Source organism: Oncorhynchus mykiss, chromosome 10, assembly GCF_013265735.2.
Source record: "Oncorhynchus mykiss isolate Arlee chromosome 10, USDA_OmykA_1.1, whole genome shotgun sequence".
Lineage (NCBI taxonomy): Eukaryota > Metazoa > Chordata > Actinopteri > Salmoniformes > Salmonidae > Oncorhynchus > Oncorhynchus mykiss.
Window position 1 is genome coordinate 36,609,392 of NC_048574.1, and position 7,745 is coordinate 36,617,136.

The window sequence follows — 7,745 nt, forward strand, 5'->3', positions numbered from 1 at the left end:
TTGGGCAGTTCTATCTCTCGACAATGAAGAAGCTTTTTGATACCCTAGAATGGTTATATCTTTGGAACATATGGGACTTGGCGCCAATTTCATCAATATGATTAAAATACTATATATATGTCAATCCTTCAGCCATAGTAATTACAGGCAATACAGTGCATTGCGAAAGTATTCATCCTCCTTGGAGTTTTTCCTATTTTGTTGCATTACAACCTGTAATTTAAATTCATTTTTATTTGGATTTTATGTAATGGAAATACACAAAATAGCCCAAATTGGTGAAGTGAAATGAAAAAAATAACTTGTAATTATTATTATGTAATTAATTAATAATTATGTTACCCATAATCATTCATGATGTTGAATCATGCGTTTAGAGTATGATTTAACAAAGTAATACATTCAAACTCAAATAATGAAAAGTGGTGTGTGCATACTGCATGTATTCACCCCCTTTGCTATGAAGTCCCTAAATAAGATTTGGTGCAACCAATTACCTTCAGAAGTGACATAATTATTTGAGTAAAGTCCACCTGTCTGCAATCTAAGTGTCACATGATCTGTCACATGATCTCAGTATATATACACCTGTTCTGAAAGGCCCCAGAGTCTGCAACACCACTAAGCAAGGGGCACCACCAAGCAAGCGGCACCATGAAGACCAAGGAGCTCTCCAAACAGGTCAGGGACAAAGTTGTGGAGAAGTACAGATCAGGGTTGGGTTATAAAAAAATATCTGAAACTTTGAACATCCCACAGAGCACCATTAAATCCATTATTAAAACATTTAAAAACCTAAACCTGCCAAGAGAGGGCCACCCACTGAAACTCACAGACCAGGCAATGAGGGCATTAATCAGAGAGGCAACAAAGAGACCAAAGATAACCCTGAAGGAGCTGCAAAGCTCCACAGCAGAGATTGGAGTATCTGTCCATAGGACCATTTTAAGCCGTACACTCCACAGAGCTGGGATTTACGGAAGAGTGGCCAGAACACCTTGCTTAAAGTAAAAATAAGCAAACACGTTTGGTGTTCACCAAAAGGCATGTGGGAGACTCCCCAAACATATGGAAGAAGGTACTCTGTTCAGATGAGACTAAAAAGGAACTTTTTGGCCATCAAGGAAAACGCTATGTCTGGCACAACCCCAACACCTCTCATCACCCCGAGAACATCATCCCCACGCTGAAGCATGGTGGTGGCAGCATCATGCAGTGGGGATGTTTTTCATCGGCAGGAACTGGCAAACTGGTCAGAATGGTAGGAATTATGGATGGCGCTAAATACAGGGAAGTTCTTGAGGGAAACCTTTTTCAGTCTTCCAGAGATTTGAGACTGGGACAGAGGTTCACCTTCCAGCAGGATAATGACCCAAGGCATACTGCCAAAGCAACACTTGAGTGGTTTAAGGGGAAACATTTAAATGGCTTGGAATGGCCCAGACCTCAATCCAATTGAGAATCTGTGGTATGACTTAAAGATTGCTGAACACCAGCGGAACCAATCCAACTTGAAGGAGCTGGAGCAGTTTTGCCTTGAAGAATGGGCAAACATCCCAGTGGCTAGATGTGCCAAGCTTATAGAGACATACCCCAAGATATTGACTTTGGGAGGGTGAATAGTTATGCACGCTCAAGTTTTCTGTTTTTTGTCTTATTTCTTGTTTGTTTCACAATAAAATATATTTTGTATCTTCAAAGTGGTAGGCATGTTGTGTAAATCAAATTATACAACCCCCCCTCCCAAAAAATGTTTTAATCCAGGTTGTAAGGCAACAAAATAGGAAAAATGGCAAGGGGACACACTTATCAAGTGTCATCTTTTTTTCAATATATACAATTTAGGTAATCTATGCTGGCCTATTAAGTCCCTTGGGAAACCCAACTACTGAACCATCCAATTATGTGATTTATAAATCAATTATCTGGCTCCCGAAAGGACTGATCTCTTTAATACACTGCTCAAAAAAATAAAGGGAACACTGAAACAACACAATGTAACTCCAAGTCAATCACACTTTTCTGTGAAATCAAACTGTCCACTTAGGAAACAACACTGATTGACAATAAATTTCACATGCTGTTGTGCAAATGGAATAGACAGCAGGTGGAAATTATAGGCAATTAGCAAGACACCCACAATAAAGGAGTGGTTCTGCAGGTGATAACCACAGACCACTTCTCAGTTCCTATGCTTCCTGGCTGATATTTTGGTCACTTTTGAATGCTGGCGGTGCTTTCACTCGAGTGGTAGCATGAGACGGAGTCTACAACCCACACAAGTGGCCCAGGTAGTGCAGCTCATCCAGGATGGCACATCAATGCGAGCTGTGGCAAGAAGGTTTGCTGTGTCTGTCAGCGTAGTGTCCAGAGCATGGAGACGCTACCAGGAGACAGGCCAGTACATCAGGAGACGTGGAGGAGGCTGTAGGAGGGCAACAACCCAGCAGCAGGACCGCTACCTCTGCCTTTGTGCAAGGAGGAGCAGGAGGAGCACTGCCAGAGCCCTGCAAAATAACCTCCAGCAGGCCACAAATGTGCATGTGTCTGCTCAAACGGTCAGAAACAGACTCCATGAGGGTGGTATGAGGGCTCGACGTCCACAGGTGGGGGTTGTGCTTACAGCCCAACACCGTGCAGGACGTTTGGCATTTGCCAGAGAACACCAAGATTGGCAAATTCGCCACTAGCGCCCTGTGCTCTTCACAGATGAAAGCAGGTTCACACTGAGCACATGTGACAGACGTGACAGTGTGGAGACGCCGTGGAGAACATTCTGCTGCCTGCAACATCCTCCAGCATGACCGGTTTGGCGGTGGGTCAGTCATGGTGTGGGGTGGCATTTCTTTGGGGGGCCGCACAGCCCTCCATGTGCTCGCTAGAGGTAGCCTGACTGCCATTAGGTACCGAGATGAGATCGTCAGACCACTTGTGAGACCATATGCTGGTGCGGTTGGCCCTGGGTTCATCCTAATGCAAGACAATGCTAGACCTCATGTGGCTGGAGTGTGTCAGCAGTTCCTGCAAGAGGAAGGCATTGATGCTATGGACTGGCCCGCCCGTTCCCCAGACCTGAATCCAATTGAGCACATCTGGGACATCATGTCTCGCTCCATCCACCAACGCCACGTTTTGCACCACAGACTGTCCAGGAGTTGGCGGATGCTTTAGTCCAGGTCTGGGAGGAGATCCCTCAGGAGACCATCCGCCACCTCATCAGGAGCATGCCCAGGCGTTGTAGGGAGGTCACACAGGCACGTGGAGGCCACACACACTACTGAGCCTCATTCTGACTTGTTTTAAGGACATTACATCAAAGTTGGATCAGACTGTAGTGTGGTTTTCCACTTTCATTTTGAGTGTGACTCCAAATCCAGACCTCCATGGGTTGATCAATTTGATTTCCATTGATAATTTTTGTGTGATTTTGTTGTCAGCACATTCAACTATGTAAAGAAAAAAGTATTTAATAAGAATATTTCATTAATTCAGATCTAGGATGTGTTATTTTAGTGGTCCCTTTTTTTGAGCAGTGTATATAAAAAACTTTTCGAAAGCTCATATTCTGAGTTAGCCATTAAAAAAGTATGGTCAACAGATCAAAGTATGGGCAAATATGACCTTGGCATCCCGTAATCCAAACCATCAACTTATACATTTGAAGTTTGTTCACTGACTGTATTTAACACCAAGGAAACGTTCTGCAATGAGATTGGCCCCAACTCCCAACTGTTCGCTGTCTCCCCTAGGCACATTCCCTCACATGATGCGAGAGTGCCCTGCAGTTAAATGCTTCTGGGACAAAGTTATACAATTCATTTATAATTGCATGAATATAAATATGCAATGCTTTGCATCTATTATGTTACTTAACAATGATACAGTGCTTTCAGAAAGTATTCACACCCCTTGATTTATTCCACATTTTGTTGTGTTACAACCTGAATTCATAATTGATGAACTTGTTTTGTTTTTCTCACCCATCTAAACACAATAACCCATAATGACAAAGTAAAAACATGTTTTTAGACATTTTTGCAACATTAATGAAAATTTAAAACAGAAATATCTAATTTACATAAGTTCTCACACCCCTGTGTCAATACTTTGTAGAAACACTTTTGGCAGCGATTGCCATTGTGAGTATTTCTGTATAAGTCTCTAAGAGCTTTCCACACCTGGATTGTGCAACGTTTGCCCATTACTGTTTTCAAAACTCTTCAAGCTCTGTTAAATTGGTTATTGATCATTGCTAGACAACCATTTTCAGGTCTTGACATAGATTTTCAAGTAGATTTAATTCAAAGCTGTTGTTCGGCCACTCAGGAACATTCACTGTCTTTGTAAGCAACTCCAGTGTAAATTTGGTCTTGTGTTTTAGGTTATTGTCCTTCTGAAAGGTGAATTCATCTTCCAGTGTCTGGTGGAAAGCAGACTGAACAAGGTTTTCCTCCAGGATTGTTCCTGTGCTTAGCTCCATTCCATTTATTTTTCACACCTGAAAAACTTCCCAGTCCTTAACAATTACACGCATACCCATAACATGATGCAGCCACCACTATGCTTGAAAATATGGAGAGTGGTACACAGTAATGTGTTATATTGGATTTGCCCCAAATGTAAAACTTTGTATTCAGGACAAAAACTCAATTGCTTTACCACATTTTTTGCAGTATTAATAAAAATGCATCCTGTTTGCAACAGTGCCCTGTTGCAAACATGATGAATGTTTTGCAATATTTTTATTCTGTACAGCAGGGATCATCAACTAGATTCAGCCACGGGACGGTTTTGTTCTTGGGAGGTTGGTCGGGGGCCGGAACATAATTACAAATCATTTTTCGACTGAAAATGTAATTGTTTGAATAATTGATAATAATTTTAAATCCTGCTTACACTTTTATACGATCACGTGTGAGAATAATTGGGAACAGATTTTTTAAATGAAAATCACTTGAAGCTGTTTTCCTGGTGTTTTTACAGTATTTTATGTCCCAAAAAAACAAAAAATAACATACATTTTAATAAAAAACAACCACGGAATGAGACCATATATCACCCCTGTTAAGCTTCACATATTTGACCCTAATATCCCTGACCTGTGGGTGAAATGTAACACGCATCTAGGTACCTTTTATCATTGCCTGTGGGAATGTGCTGAGATACAAACGTTTTGGAGCTCAGTACTGCGCTATATTTCCGAGATTACCTTTACCCCAATACAACTAATCCCTAAACTATGCCTCCTAAATCTTTACCCAGAGAATATCTCTTTACAAGCTAGATGTTAATTTGTTCTCCACTGGAAGTATGTCAGTTCCCCCTCACTTGGTTATTGGTTAAAATAATGAATGTCAAGCCTGGCTCTTGAAAAAGAAAGCCCCAGAGTTTCATGATATTTGGGATCAGTTTTGTGAGTTTTTGCAAACTGGTGATATTGTAGAAGCATTGGAATTGTAAATCTGTATATTCTCTATATTTTAGGTGAATATTGGCTATAGTCAAAGTGTAATCTGCATTATTATACTTTTTATGTATTTTATTATTGGAAATATGAGAACTTTATTATTGTATTTTTGTGAATGTTTGGTCTCTGTGGGTGGGGAGAGGGATGTGTAAAGCAAATTATTTCTGTAATTGTTGATTATTCTATTTGCAACTAATAAAGCTGGTTGAGAGAATGCCAAGAGTGTGCAAAGCAGTCATCAAGGCAAAGGGTGGCTACTCTGAAGAATCACAAATATAAAATATATTTTGACTGTCGTTCTCTTTGCTTATTTTAGCTGTTCTTGCCACAATATGGACTTGGTATTTTACCAAATAGGGCTATCTTCTGTATACCACCCCTACCTTGTCACAACTTAACTGACCGGCTCAAACTCATTAAGAAGGAAAGAAATTCCACAAATGAACTTTTAACAAGTCACACCTGTTAATTGAAATGCATTCGAGGTGACTACCTTATGAAGCTGGTTGAGAGAATGCCAAGAGTGTGCAAAGCTGTCATCAAGGCAAAGGGTGGCTACTTTGAAGAATCTCAAATATAAAATATATTTTGATTTGTTGAACACTTTTTTTGGTTAATTCATGATTCCATATGTGTTATGTTGTTGTTTTCCCTATTATTCTACAATGTAGTAAATAGTAAAAATAAAGGAAAACCCCTGAAATGAATAGACTGGAACCATATGTTCTCAGAACGTTAGTCGACCTGCAGGCCGCCAGTTGGGGAACCCTGCAGTACAGGCTTCCTTCTTTTCAGTTTGTCAATTAGGTTAGTATTGTGGAGTAACTACAATGTTGTTTATCCATCCTCAGTGTTCTACTATCACAGCCATTAAACTCTGTAACTGTTTTAAAGTCCCCATAGGCCTCATGGTAAACTCCCTGAGTGTTATGCCGTGGGCATGTATGGCTGCCGATGGAACTGGTTCCCTTGTATTTATTGATGAATTCTGAAGTGTTTAGGGCTATAATGTCGTCTCAGATTCAGCCAAATGCTTCAAAACATTGTGAAGCGCATTGGACTGCGCTTCATAGTGCAAATGAACCCGGAGCATACTGCGAAAGCAACCCAATACTTTTTTTAAGGCAAAGAAGTGGAATGTTCTGCAATGGCCGAGTCAATCACCTGACCTGAATCCAATTGAGCATGCATTTCACTTGCTGAAGGCAAAACTGAAAGCAAAACGCCCCAAGAACAAGCAGGAATTGAAGACAGCTGTAAAGGCCTAGCAGAGCATCACCAGGGAAGAAACCCAGCATCTGGTGATGTCCATATGGGTTCCGGACTTCAGGCAGTCATTGACTGCAAAGGATTTGCAACCAAGTATTAAAACTCACAAAATAATTTATGATTATGTTACTTTTGAGCCCCTAAAATTGAGGGGGCTATGTATAAAAATGTTTGTAATTCCTACACGGTTCATACAATAACTTTGACAAAACCCTTAAATTAAAGATGAAAGTCTACACATCTTGATTATTTCCTTTCCAATCCATTGTGGCGGCGTACAGAGCTAAAATGATGCAAATTGTGTCATTGTCCAAATACTTATGGACCTGACTGCATATAGACAGTGTACAAAACATTATGAACACCTGCTCTTTCCATGACAGACTGACCAGGTGAATCCAGGTGAAAGCTAGGGTCCCTTATTGATGTCACTTGTTAAATCCACTTCAATCCGTGTAGATGAAGGGGAGGAGACAGGTTAAAGGATTTTTAAGCCTTGAGACATGGATTGTGTATGTGTGCCTGACCGAAGATTTAAGTGCCTTTGAATGGGGCATGGTAGTAGGTGCCAGGTGCACCGCTTTGTGACTGAGTAGCAACCCTAGTTGCTAGTAGGGGGTGAGAAGGGGGAGAATTGAATGGAGACATGTTGACTTGGTGGGGTTGCGGTAATGCAATGGGAGGTTGGGGGTGGAGGTCCACGTCTTTGTCTTTTCCTGTTTATGCTGAATTTATTATAAAATCTGTATGTATTTCTTACAGTTTTAATTATTTTGAAGAAACTACAAGTCCCAAAAAACTGATAGTCTACAGGTACAGGTTTTGAAATGGATAATGTACCTGTAACCCCCCCAACAATAAGAAACAGGCACAGCAGTAAGGTTTATGTGAAGCTGGAGTATAAGGTTCAGAAGAGGTTGCAGTGTGGTATAACCGGAGACAGGTTATTAGGTTTAGAAGAGGTTGCAGTGTGGTATAACCGGAGACAGGTTATTAGGTTTAGAAGAGG